The sequence below is a fragment of the Humulus lupulus genome, chromosome 9, assembly GCF_963169125.1.
Source record: "Humulus lupulus chromosome 9, drHumLupu1.1, whole genome shotgun sequence".
Lineage (NCBI taxonomy): Eukaryota > Viridiplantae > Streptophyta > Magnoliopsida > Rosales > Cannabaceae > Humulus > Humulus lupulus.
The window spans coordinates 107380382-107393380 of NC_084801.1; positions in this window are offsets into that span (position 1 = coordinate 107380382).

The window sequence follows — 12999 nt, forward strand, 5'->3', positions numbered from 1 at the left end:
GGATGTCGATATTTTACCGTTATATTGTTGATGGCTCGACAGTCAACACACATCCTCCATGTTCCATCCTTCTTGGGAACTAGAATCGCTGGAACAGCACAAGGGCTCATGCTTTCTCTCACATGCCCTTTCTCCATCAATTCTTCAATTTGCCTTTGCAATTCCTTTGTTTCATCAGGATTACTTCTGTAGGCTGGTCGGTTTGGGATGGAAGCACCTGGAACAAAATCAATTTGATGTTCTATTCCTCGAACAGGTGGCAAACCATGTGGTACTTTCTCAGGAAACACATCCTCAAATTCCTGCAAAATAGACACAACAACACTTGGCAGCGAAGAATCAAGTTGGTTAGTATTTAAAAGAGCCTCCTTATACATGAGTAAAATCATGGGCTGTTTTGTACACAATGCTCTCTTAACCTCACTTTTTTTTGCATAAAAATTATTTTGTTTTCTCTCACTTGATTCCACACTTTTCTCTCTTTGTCTCTCTTTTTCCTCACTCTCATTCATCTTTTCACTCTCTTTTTGTTCACTCATTTTCTTTTTGTCACTCAATTTTTGCAACCTCACTTGATCTTCATACACTTGCTTTGGTGTCAAAGGCGCTAGAGTGATTGTTTGTTGACGGAATGTGAATGAATACTTGTTGGTGAAGCCGTCATGCTGCACCCGCCGATCAAATTGCCAAGGCCTTCCTAGAAGGAGGTGATACGAACCACGCCAACAAGTGTGACGAAACCCGACACCAAATATGGAACAGCCACCAAGAACACACGAGATTGGAATGGAACCGCGACCCAATGCTTAGCCAAGCACGAACCTTGGTATGGGGAAGACGCCACAAACGGGGATGGAATCCGTTTGATAAGTCAGGATGAACGCCACAAGGAATCTCCTTGATAAGTTCAAAAGTTTCTTCAAGAACTCAAGAAGAAATAAACTCACAATTTCATTCAACATAATCTGATTTTTCACATTGTTTTGGCAGTCCTTATAAGGACGAAAATTACATGAAAACAAGACCCTTGGTCTTCCTAATGAAATCGAAAAATTAAGGACAGCCCATTTGTCTTCCTAATGAAAACCGAAATTAAAGACAAGCCTTTTTTGTCTTCCTCATGAAAACCGAAAATTAAAGACAAAAGGACTATTGGACTCACACAAGTCAAATATTTGACTTATCACAAAATAAACAAAGACTAAAAAAAAACGTGATTAAAAATAAAAAGACTCATTAAGCTCCTAAACTCAGTCAACTTTGATGAGTAAGACAAGTCTTTGTTCTCCTTCAATGTTGACCACGGTCTCCTCTTGTTTTAGGACTTTGTGGACTAGGCTGTTAAGTTCTTCCTTGAATCTCTTGGCTCGTGCCCTCGTCACTGGACCAACTGGAACTGGACTTGATACTTGGGTCTTGGTGTCCTCATCAGGAGGTGTCCAGCTTGCATGGGAACCACATCACACAACACCTCATCTTCATACTTGCCAATTCGAAATGAGACTAGCACCTGTTTTGTAACCCTCACTTCACCACTATCATTCACCCATTGCAATTTGTATGGACAGGGATGCCTAAGCGTTGTAAGCCCCAGCTTGGAAACCATGGAAGCACTAGCAACATTAGTACAACTACCTCCATCAATAATGACACTACATACCTTGTCTCTCACATGACAACGAGTGTGAAAGATGTTCTCTCGCTGCACCTCTTCTTCCTCTTCTTTTGCTTGCAAATTCAGGACTCGCCTTGTGACTAGTGCAAGCATCTCACCAGATTCTGGCCCATACTCATTGTCAGAAGCATCTTCCAATGGTGGCATGTCAGCAAGATCATCTTCATCTTCAGAATCTATCTCTCCACTTTCTCGAATCACCATGACTCTCTTGTTTGGACACTGGCTAGCTATGTGTCCTCGCCCCTGACATTTGAAACACCTTATCTCACTAGAATGAGACTTAGTAGGAGTTGTGTTTACCTTGAGGTGGTGTGGCTGTGGTGGCTGGTTTTGGTGCAGATGATGAAGTGGGTTGGTCTTCTTTCTTTGGATAGTTCGACCTCCAAGGTGTTGTACTTGGATTGTGTGGGCTCGGTCTTGACCTCGAACTTGAACTACCCTTCTTGAGCTGCCTCTCAACTTTGATTGCCATATGAACCAAATCCTCCAATTCCACATAATGGTGTAGCTCGATTGGGTCAGCAATCTCTCGGTTCAACCCATTCAAAAACCTTGCCATGGTTGCCTCCCGATCCTCTTCAAAATTGGCTCTAATCATAGCCATCTCCATCTCCTTGTAATACTCATCAACACTTCTGTAGCCCTGACGAAGACCCTGCAACTTAAGGTAGAGATCTCGATAATAATGAGGTGGTACAAACCGTCGCCTCATCACCCTCTTCATGGCCTCCCATGTGTCAATAGGGCGATCTCCACTCCGCCTCCTGTTGATGCACAACTGATCCCACCAAACAATAGCATAATCAGTAAACTCAATGGCAGCAAGTTTTACCTTCTTCATGTCGGAGTAGTTGTGACAATCAAAAACTAGCTCCATTTTCTTCTCCCACTCAAGGTATGCTTCAGGATCACTCTTCCCTTGAAATGCTGGGATTCTCATTTTGATATTCCCCATATAATTATCTACCTGATTCCTATCTTCTCTATTCCCACCATACCTCCTATGGTTACCCGTCGACATCCTATCAAACTCATCATCAGAAACTACCCCTTCTAAATCCCCTTCATTCTCATCGCCCCTTTGGTGTACCCTACCCCTCCTTGGTCTCCGTTGTGCCCCCTCTTCTACCCTATCCAACCGCTCATGTATTTGCTCACACTCCTCCCTCAACATCCTCCTCATCTCCCCCATTAAAGCTTCAATTTGTAGATTTGGAACTGTAGGTGGTGGAGCGTCATTGCCTGCATTTCTTTCTGTATTTTGTGACATGATGGAGAATCTGCAAAACAATAAGGTTAGACAATTATAGAAAGGACCTCACTGCGCTCCCTCACGTGTTTCACTCAAAGAAAATAGTCACTCAAGTACACTCGTGTTTGCACTCAATGATGGCTTTTACCCTCAAATAAGCTCACACCTCTGCCTTTTTCCACTCTATTTTCTTCTTTAAGCTCTTTGAAAACTAATGAAACGGTGATATGGAGGTTCAAGCAGCCAATCCTACCAAACAAACCAAACGAAAACCGATGAAAAAGTGGCGAAAACTGGTGATTTTGGGAACACTTGTGTGGGGTTTTGGCAAAAAGGCCTCTAGACCATGGGGAACAAGAATAGAACAAAATTTTTTTTTTTTTTTTTTTTTTTGCTCTCGGATCCCCTTCCCTTTTTCTTTCCTTTCCTTTCTTCCTTTTTGTTTTTTTTTTATCTCTCAAATTCGATAACCCAGATACTCAATTTTTGAAAAGAAAAATTTTGAACACCAAAGAACCAATCCGAAAACCAAGCAAACTGTGGTACTATAACAGATTCAAGAACACTCCCAATAACAGAAAACCAATATTCCCAAAATCCAATCTGTGATTCAACCAATAAGATCAAAACCAAAATAATTTGTGGCACTTTAACAGTCTCGGATTCCACAACAAATAAAGGAACCAATTGAAACCAGGGACACAATTGAAACAAGGGAGTTATCAATACCAAATTCGGATTTCACAACAAGAACAAGAGAAACCCAAGACAAAATTCGGATTTCAAAACAAAACAGCAAGAGAAACTCAATGAAAATTCAGATTCCACAATTAGAACAAGAGAAAAACTCAAAGCCCTAATTCACGTTTTCAGAAAAAAAAAAAAATTAGATGGATTTTCAACATCCCTAATTCAAACGCACCAATTGAACAAAGAATCGAAAATTAAAGAACTTTGTGTATACTAGTTTCGGATTTCAAGGGATTTCACAAAGAAATAATGGAAACTTTGGAAATAAGGGAATGATTGAACAAGGAAACAATTGAAATAGGGAAATTAACTATAGTAGTTTCGGATTTCACAAGGAAAACAAGAACAAAGACTAAGAAAATCAAGAACACGAATAGATAGATTTTTTTTTATTTTTGATTTCAGAAACCCTAAAATTGAAATACGAATAGAATAGAAACACAAATGAAAGAATAAAAAAAATGGATAGGCCAAACCGAATGATCCTAATCTCTGATACCAACTGATACGAACCACGCCAACAAGTGTGACGAAACCCGACACCAAATATGGAACAGCCACCAAGAACATACGAGATTGGAATGGAACCGCGACCCAATGCTTAGCCAAGCACAAACCTTGGTATGAGGAAGACGCCACAAACGGGGATGGAATCCGTTTGATAAGTCAGGATGAACGCCACAAGGAATCTCCTTGATAAGTTCAAAAGTTTCTTCAAGAACTCAAGAAGAAATAAACTCACAATTTCATTTAACATAATCTGCCTTTTCACATTGTTTTGGCAGTCCTTATAAGGACGAAAATTACATGAAAACAAGATCCTTGGTCTTCCTAATGAAAGCACCATAAATAAGACCTTTCGGCTCACACAACTCTTCAGCTCACCAAACAAGACCTTTCGGCTCACACAAGTCAAGTGTTTGACTTTTACAAAATAAAGAAAGACCATATAACAACAATAACGTAAATAAATTAAAATGACAAATACAATAAGACTCATGAAGCTCCTAAACTCAGTCAACTTTGATGAGTAAGACAAGTCTTTGTTCTCCTTCAATGTTGACCACGGTCTCCTCTTGTTTTAGGACTTTGTGGACTAGGCTGTTAAGTTCTTCCTTGAATCTCTTGGCTCGTGCCCTCGTCACTGGACCAACTGGAACTTGACTTGATACTTGGGTCTTGGTGTCCTCATCACACATCCTCAAGGTCCCATCCTTCTTCTTCACAAACAACACTGGAGCGCCCCATGCAGAATAACTAGGCCTGATGAATCCCAAATCTAGAAGTTCCTGCAACTGTATCTTTAACTCTTTCTTTCAGTTCTGCTGGTGCCATTCTGTACGGTGTCCTGGATACCGGTTCTGTCCCTGGCGCTAACTCAATCTCAAACTGAATCTCCCTGCGTGGCGACAACCCTGGTAAATCCTCAGGAAATACGTCTAGGAATTCACACACCAATCTGGTCTCTCCCAGCCCTGCCGGCATGGCCTTAGTGGTATCCACCACACTGGCCAGAAAAGCTATGCATCCCCGCTGCAACAAGTCTCTGGCTCTCAATGCTGAAATCATGGGCATGCGGGGTCCAAACACCGCACCCACAAAGACAAAAGGGTCCTCGCCCTCAGGCTCAAAAGTCACCATCTTCTTCCTGCAGTCAATAGTTTCTCCATAACTAACCAACCAGTCCATCCCTAGAATCATATCAAAATCCTCCATAGCTAACTCGATCAGATCCACCGAGAGTTCCCTACTATCAACCATCACTGGCAGTGCCCTAATCCATCTCCTAGAAACTACTAGTTCCCCTGTAGGCAACAAAGTCCCAACCCCTGCAGTCCAATACTCACTAGGTCTACACAATCTATCAATCACTCTACTAGAAACAAAAGAATGTGTAGCACCAGAATCTATCAATATTGTAAAAGGAGTGGCAGCGCTAGAAAGCTAACCTGTCACTACCGAGGGACTAGCCTCGGCCTCAGCTTGTGTCAAAGTGAATACTTGAGCTGGAGTCAAGCTATCCACCTTCCCTGCTTCACCTTTCTTCACTGTTGGGCAGTCTTTTCTGAGATGCCCCACTGTACCGCATACGAAACAAGCCTTGGCCCAACACTCACCCAGATGACGTCTTCTACATCTCGGGCACTCTGAATAGGTCCGCCATGCTTCACCACCACTCTGACGGCCACCCTGACCACCCCGACCCCTCCTATCAAGACTAGGAGCAATTGAGGTGTCAGGAGTCTTCCTCTTGAAGTCACTGGGGCCTCCGCCCCTACCAGATCCAAAATATGGAGGCACCGCTCTGCGGCCCTCCTTTCTTGCTGCACTATCCCTCCATATCTTGTTCTCTGCTTCCTCAGCAGTAAGATCCTTCTCAACGGCCTAGGCATAAGTTGTTCCTCCAGGTACGGTTGTGATCCTGACATCCCGGGCTATCATAGCATTCAACCCTCTAATGAATCTATCCTGCCTAGCTGCATCGATAGGCACAAGGTCTGGTGCAAACTTAGCAAGTCTATTGAACTTTAGGGCATACCCAGTAACAGTCATGTTGCCCTGAACCAGACCCACAAACTCATTCACCTTCGCTGCTCTAACAGCAACATTGTAGTACTTCTGACTGAATAGATCTTTGAAACCTTCCCAACTCAATGTAGTCACATCCCTAGTCTGCGATGCCACTTCCCACTAGATACGGGCATCCTCTCTCAGCATATATGTGGCACAGGCCACCCTATCATGCCCCTCTATCCCCATAAAATCCAGAATTACGGTAATCATAGTTAGCCATTGCTCGGCTTTCAATGGATCTGGTCCACCCTCAAAGATCGGGCTTTATTGCTTTCTGAACCGCTCATATAACGGCTCCCATTTGTTACCAACCTCCCCTGCCTGCATAACTGGTACCACTGCAGGTGGTACAATAGGGGCAACACTCCCTGATGGAGCTTGCTGTTGCAGAATACGAATCTGCTCGTCTTGACTCTGTAATCGAGCCTGCATCTCAGCCATTAACTGCTGCCAGTTCTCAGGCACTGGCGGAGGAGTCTGGCCCTGGTCATCACCCCTGGTCCCGGACCTAGTGCCAGCTAGTCGTGTAGATTTTCTTGGATGCATAGCTATCCAAGTCAATCTGCAAATAACGACTCGGCAGTCAGACCATGATGACAGGGTAAAAACATCTCCAAAATCCACCAATAGAATATCACCAACCACAAACAATCCACATATAAGCATCCATTCTCATGCACTGGCTACTAATAAGCACGCCTCCAATCCAACCGCACAAAAGCTATGAAACAGGCATTCATACATGCACAATATACAATTAATCATTCAAATATTAATCTACATGCACGGCGATGTTAATAAATATGCCTCAATATTCTCACACAACAGTCAAGGTTCAGGCCCTATCAGTATCTCATGTTTCCTAATAATCCAGTAAGCAACAACATTCATAACTCATTTCAGGCACATAAGCACATAAACACATATACACATTACCGAACCCTGATTTGAGCTTGTCTCTAGCAGGGAATGTACATGTCCAGCCTGTCTTTAGGATCCCTTAAACCTAGGATGCTCTGATACCAAGTTGTAACACCCTGGATAGCCAAGACCGCTACACTGTGTATTTATAAAGGTGTGAGACTTGCTAATCAAGTCTTTTAATCAAAACGTGTCATTAGCAAATGTGTTTTAGGGCTAAAAGACATTTTGGCCTCAAAAAGATACATTTTATAAGTTATAAACAATTTACAGAAGGGATCCCCAAAAGTACAATGTTTAAAAGTTGGTTTACAAAATTCAACAGTTAAGAGTAAACATTAGCCATACTAAGGCAAAATACAAGGTTCTGGTCCTCTCGTCCCTGTAATCTCCTCAACCGTGGCGGTTGAGCGGCTTGACATGTACAGTCACCCTGCAGAGCTCTCCAATCAGGGTTGATCAATCTTGCCCTTGCCTTTACCTGCACCACGCAGCACCCATGAGCCAAGGCCCAGCAAGAAAAGAATGTACACAGCATATACAATATTTTCAAACAGATATTCTAGCAAGCATGTTCAGATATTCAACCCATTGCATATAAGCATACTTCAAGGTACAATAACTTCATCTATACTTAGATTATTCAACACTCTCCTTAATCACATTCATAGCCAAATATAATAATTAACAATCACAAATACTAGGGCCGACACCTTAGGTCGCACCCTCTGTTTAACCCACTGACTCCGGCCCACTTAAACCGAGCTCAGTACATAATAAACTGTCCTCGGATACCAGTGTCCGAGCCGTGCCAATTGCACAAGTTAACCATGGCACCCTTAGGCCGTTGGTTTATAATTTACATGGCATAATACCATTATTTCAGTCATATATATCAGGGAGCCCTTAGTCTCGTTCAAATATTCATCCGGGTGTAGTTTTCTTAGCTTTAGCTTTTAGATGATTTAGTTACGGGCGATACTCCTTGAGCGCGATCTGATCCCCGAGCCCTAGCTTAGTACCTAGTCACAATCACGATGAAGGATACCATTAACAATCTTAAATGAGCTTCTAGGCAAAGTTCTAGTCCCCGGAACATTGAACTTCACCAAATATGGTAAAAGATTCAATCCCGAGCACCCTAGGTTAAATTCCCAAGCCTAAAATCTCAAAATCCCAAAATCCCTTAAGGGCCCCGGCATAGGTCATCCATGCCGCGGCATGGCCCCAAACAGAACCCACTTAATGCACAAAAACAGGTAAGGGCCGTGGCATTGCTTGCACCATGCCACGGCCCGCCCTCCTTCCTCAGCATGCATCAACTTCGAAGGGCCGCGGCTCACCAAGAGCTATGCCACGGCTCGACCCTTAGAACCCAGAAAAACCCACCATTTTCAACCTCTAAACCTCACCTTAAGCCTTCCCAAAGCTCCCAACTCAAAACCAATTAATAACAACATCATTAGAATGATTTAAACAACACAATTCCACCAAAAATCCAGCCTAGCACTCACCAAAATCCCAATTCCGCTTTATGAAATTCCAAACCTAAAAACTTCAAAAACAGCCATGGAAATACTAAAATTCAACCATCAAACCTTGGATTAAAGCTTACCTCAGCTGCAGAATCACTTCTCCAAGAGTCCCCTGACTTTTCTTCAAAGTTTCAAGCCTCAATTTCCACCTTAAATGCCAAAACCACAGATATTTAAAACTCAGCCATTTCTCTAAATTCCTAACCTCAGAAACGAAAATTCAAAGCTTACCTTGGCTCTATCTCAGACCTTGATCAGTTCCTGAGCTAATCCTCCAGATTATTCCCTTCAATTCTCAAAGATTCAGCTTAATTCCAGCAGTTCCTCCCCAAATTTCAATGTTTTCCTTCCTTAGGAGAGAGAGATGAGAGAGAAGGCTGAGGAAGAGTTGGTCTAATTTATGTCTAGTGTTTTCTAAGTCTTCCAAGTATATCCTTAGGTTATTAGACTAATCCCAAAGCTCAGGGTGCCGGAAACATCCCCGAGGGCAAAACGGTAAAATCCCCCAATAATCCCGCCTAGACATCCTAACCTTAAATATATCTCCAATTATTTATTTTCATCACCCGATAGTCTAAATCACTACCCGATACCTAAAATACTCCTTGACTTGTCCAAAGTCAATTATAATGCCCCGTTGTGACTTTTCCCGCTATCTAGCCCTAGGATCGCCTCGAGTCGCCGGCTGCTGATTTATCCACATAATAATGTGGTTCTCGCATATATCTCATACATATATATCATATCATCATATAATATCATAAATTATCATATAATATCATTTAAGCACTATTAATCACATAATATCACATTCAAATAAATATTATTCACTTTAATCCCATTTATGCCCTCCCGGCACACTAATCAAGGCTCCTAAGCCTTATTAGCGATTTTGGGTCGTTACATTAGGCGTCCTTACTATACCACGAACTAAGAATAAGATAGCTGTCAAAGCGCGAGCTCGAGGTCAGATAGCTGTAAAAGCACAAGCTCATTAGAGATATGAAGCTCTTGATGATTCAAATATAATGCATACCAAAGGATACCCAGAGACTTAGGATTTTTTTATATACTTATTCATGACCAGGTTGTCATATTTATTATCAGAGATAGCAGGAACATGTTTATTCTGTTATCAAATCATATCCCAACATAAATTGGAATTATTTGTAGTAAATACAGACATTGTGTAATTACATGATTGACTCGTGCAGTTACCCAAACGTGTCCATGGAATTCCCCTATAAATACTAGGAATGTTGGACAAAAAAGGGGACTATTACTCTATATTACCGAAACTCTGCCAAAATAGAGAGAGAAACAATAATAATATTGACACGTGGACTAGGTGGATTTTAACCACTGAACCACGTAAAAGTTCGGTGCTTTTGAGTGAGTTCTTGTTATTTCATTATGGTTTATTACTAAGCACTAATCTACCATTATTATTTCTTAATACACTATTGGCGAAAAACTGCATCAACACTACTACTGCTATAATATGCACTATCTGCCTCAAAGAAATCTGAGTTAAAGCTACTGGTCGAAGAAATAAAATTTCTGTCCCTAACGAACAAGCTATTTAAGATGGGAAACATTGCAAGGAGTATAGAAAAATTCATACCATTTTCATCCTTAGATGAATCTTCTACCTGACCAGGGTGTTCGAGCAATTTGTGTTTCCCCTTTCCATGAGTGGGAGGAATTGGTGTTAGTCGAGGAATTACACTGGGCTCTCTAATGCTGACCCCAGTTGCTCGACACCTAGGTGGTGGGGAGACGTCTTGAGGCTGGTCAAAGGGGATTTGCTCAATAGTGCCTTTGCCAGTGGCAATCCCTACGGTTGACTCCTTTACATCCTGGTGCGGTTTGAGGAGACTGACCAAACTCAGGTTATTTTTCGTGACCAGTTCTTTGACACTCTTCTCGATAGGTGTTAGACTAGCCAAGATGGTAATCCTCCCCATCATGGCCTAGGTAGTATCTGGTCGATACCATGGGCCTAAATGGAGGAAAAAATTATGACAAACATAAGAGAGAGACCAGTCAAAGAGAAAAGATTAGTATAAGAAGAAATTACCTCCCTAGGTAAAGGAAGTTGGTAATAAATGATCAAATCAAAGGTATGCAGTGTATAGACCATTTTTAATATATATTAATACCAGCCAGGACCATATACATATATAAATATTAAATCACATACAAATAGATCAAGCATTACCTCTTCCTATCTAGTGTCCTTGAGTCTTTTTGTATAAATCAACGATCTTCCTATCCAGTGTTCTGAGATCTCTCACCCTGATCTTCCAGACCAATCCTCAAACACACAAGGACGTGTGTGGGCACGTAGGATTCAAAAGGTTGATTTATGCAACTCCCTAGATGTATTCAACACATGAGATCTAGAGAGTTTTGACAGAGAGAAGGTTTAGTATAGTTTTCAGGTTTAGAGAAAACTATCGCTTTAGAGAGAGTCTGATTATCCATTTTTTTGAATATCATGTATATCAGATTTATAATGATATTTAATCTAATAAAATAATCTCTATTTAATTAAAATATAATTATAATTAAAATTGATTAGATATTTTCATTTAATTATCTATTTAAATAATATTTAAAAAGAATAATTAAATAACAAATATATTTGAAATTCAAAATTCAAATCCTAGGGATAAATCCCAGATGCTAGGCACCACACACTCTACTGTACAGTGTGTGTTGCCCAGCTCTATTAGGGCTGCCCTAGTTTTCTCATTTGTTTATTTAATCAACTTTTAAGACAAGATATTTATTTCAACATAAATATCAGTTAATTCAAAATTAACTTTATCTTAAAATATCAGTTTTAAAATAAATAAATATCATATTATAAATAAGATATTTATTATTTTCTCTCTTTATATTAGTCCAAACAAGATTAATATTAATTTTAACCTATAGTTTTTCAAAATAAAAACAATATAGTTAAATAATTAATATATGTAGTTCTGTCCTCCATTATTGTTTCGTTAATTAGAATTGATCAAAATTACTGTTTTACCCTTCTAATTACTTCTTGATCCTTAAGTACCATTAATTCACTAGCGAATAATTAATTTATAATCTAATTATAGATTTGAGCTCAATAACTATTCAGTTCCAGAATCAACCCTTAAGGGAACTAATATTCGATCCGTTAGGAAAGCATAGATTCCAATATTGTAATTCATGTGCCCATCCATGCATGATATTGAATCTCCAAAACAAAATTCATTAGCTTCATTATTCTAAGAGACCTTAACGAGTGAATCAAAAGATCCAATAAACATAAACAGGAGTTCATGAATACTAAGGATTTAGACTGATCTACAAATGATCATCTATTATGACAAGAATGAAATCTTTACGTTAAACGACAAGTTTATAAAGAAAATTAATTTTCATCGTTCTTGTCATATATAATCTCTATTATATATTACATTTACTAAGAAGTCTATCCACATCAGTAATCTGAATCTAGATTACTTGCATCTCGTATGCTTTGCAAATTGTACTAGTAACCATTCATTAAAGATTCCTTACTTTAATATGTTACTGACTATTTTATTCATTATATATGATCTTAATTCTCCCATCCTAATACAAGATCATATTCTCATGAATAAATATAGAATTTTCTTGATATTGTTATATAATTAATTCAAACAATAATTATAACATTCAAATATAATAAAATTGTACTTTTATTTAAAACAAATAAAATGTCTTTACATGCTTTTAGGGCATTAATCCTAACAATCTCCCACTTGCCCTCAAAGCAAGTGAGACATTTCCCTTGATCCCATATTGCATACGTGACCCATGAACGACTTTGCAGGAAGTGTCTTGGTTAACGGGTCAGCCAAGTTCTGTTCCGACGCTATCTTCATAATAGTCACATCACCTCGGTGTACAATCTCTCTAACCAGATGGTATTTCCTTTCTATATGCTTCCCTTTCTTATGGCTTCTAGGTTCCTTGGACTTAGCTACTGCTCCATTATTATTACAGTACAGGATTAGAGGCATATTCATATTTGGAATAACTTCCTGATCAGTGTAGAACTTCCTCAACCAAACTGCTTCCTTAGCTGTTTCACAAGCTGCTATGTATTCGACTTCCATGGTTGAATCAACTATGCTGGATTGCTTAATGCTTCTCCGGACCACAGCTCCTACACCAAGAGTGATCATTGACCCAGATGTCGATTTTTGACTATCTTTGTCTGATTGGAAATTAGAATCAGTGTATCCAGTAGGGTTTAGCTC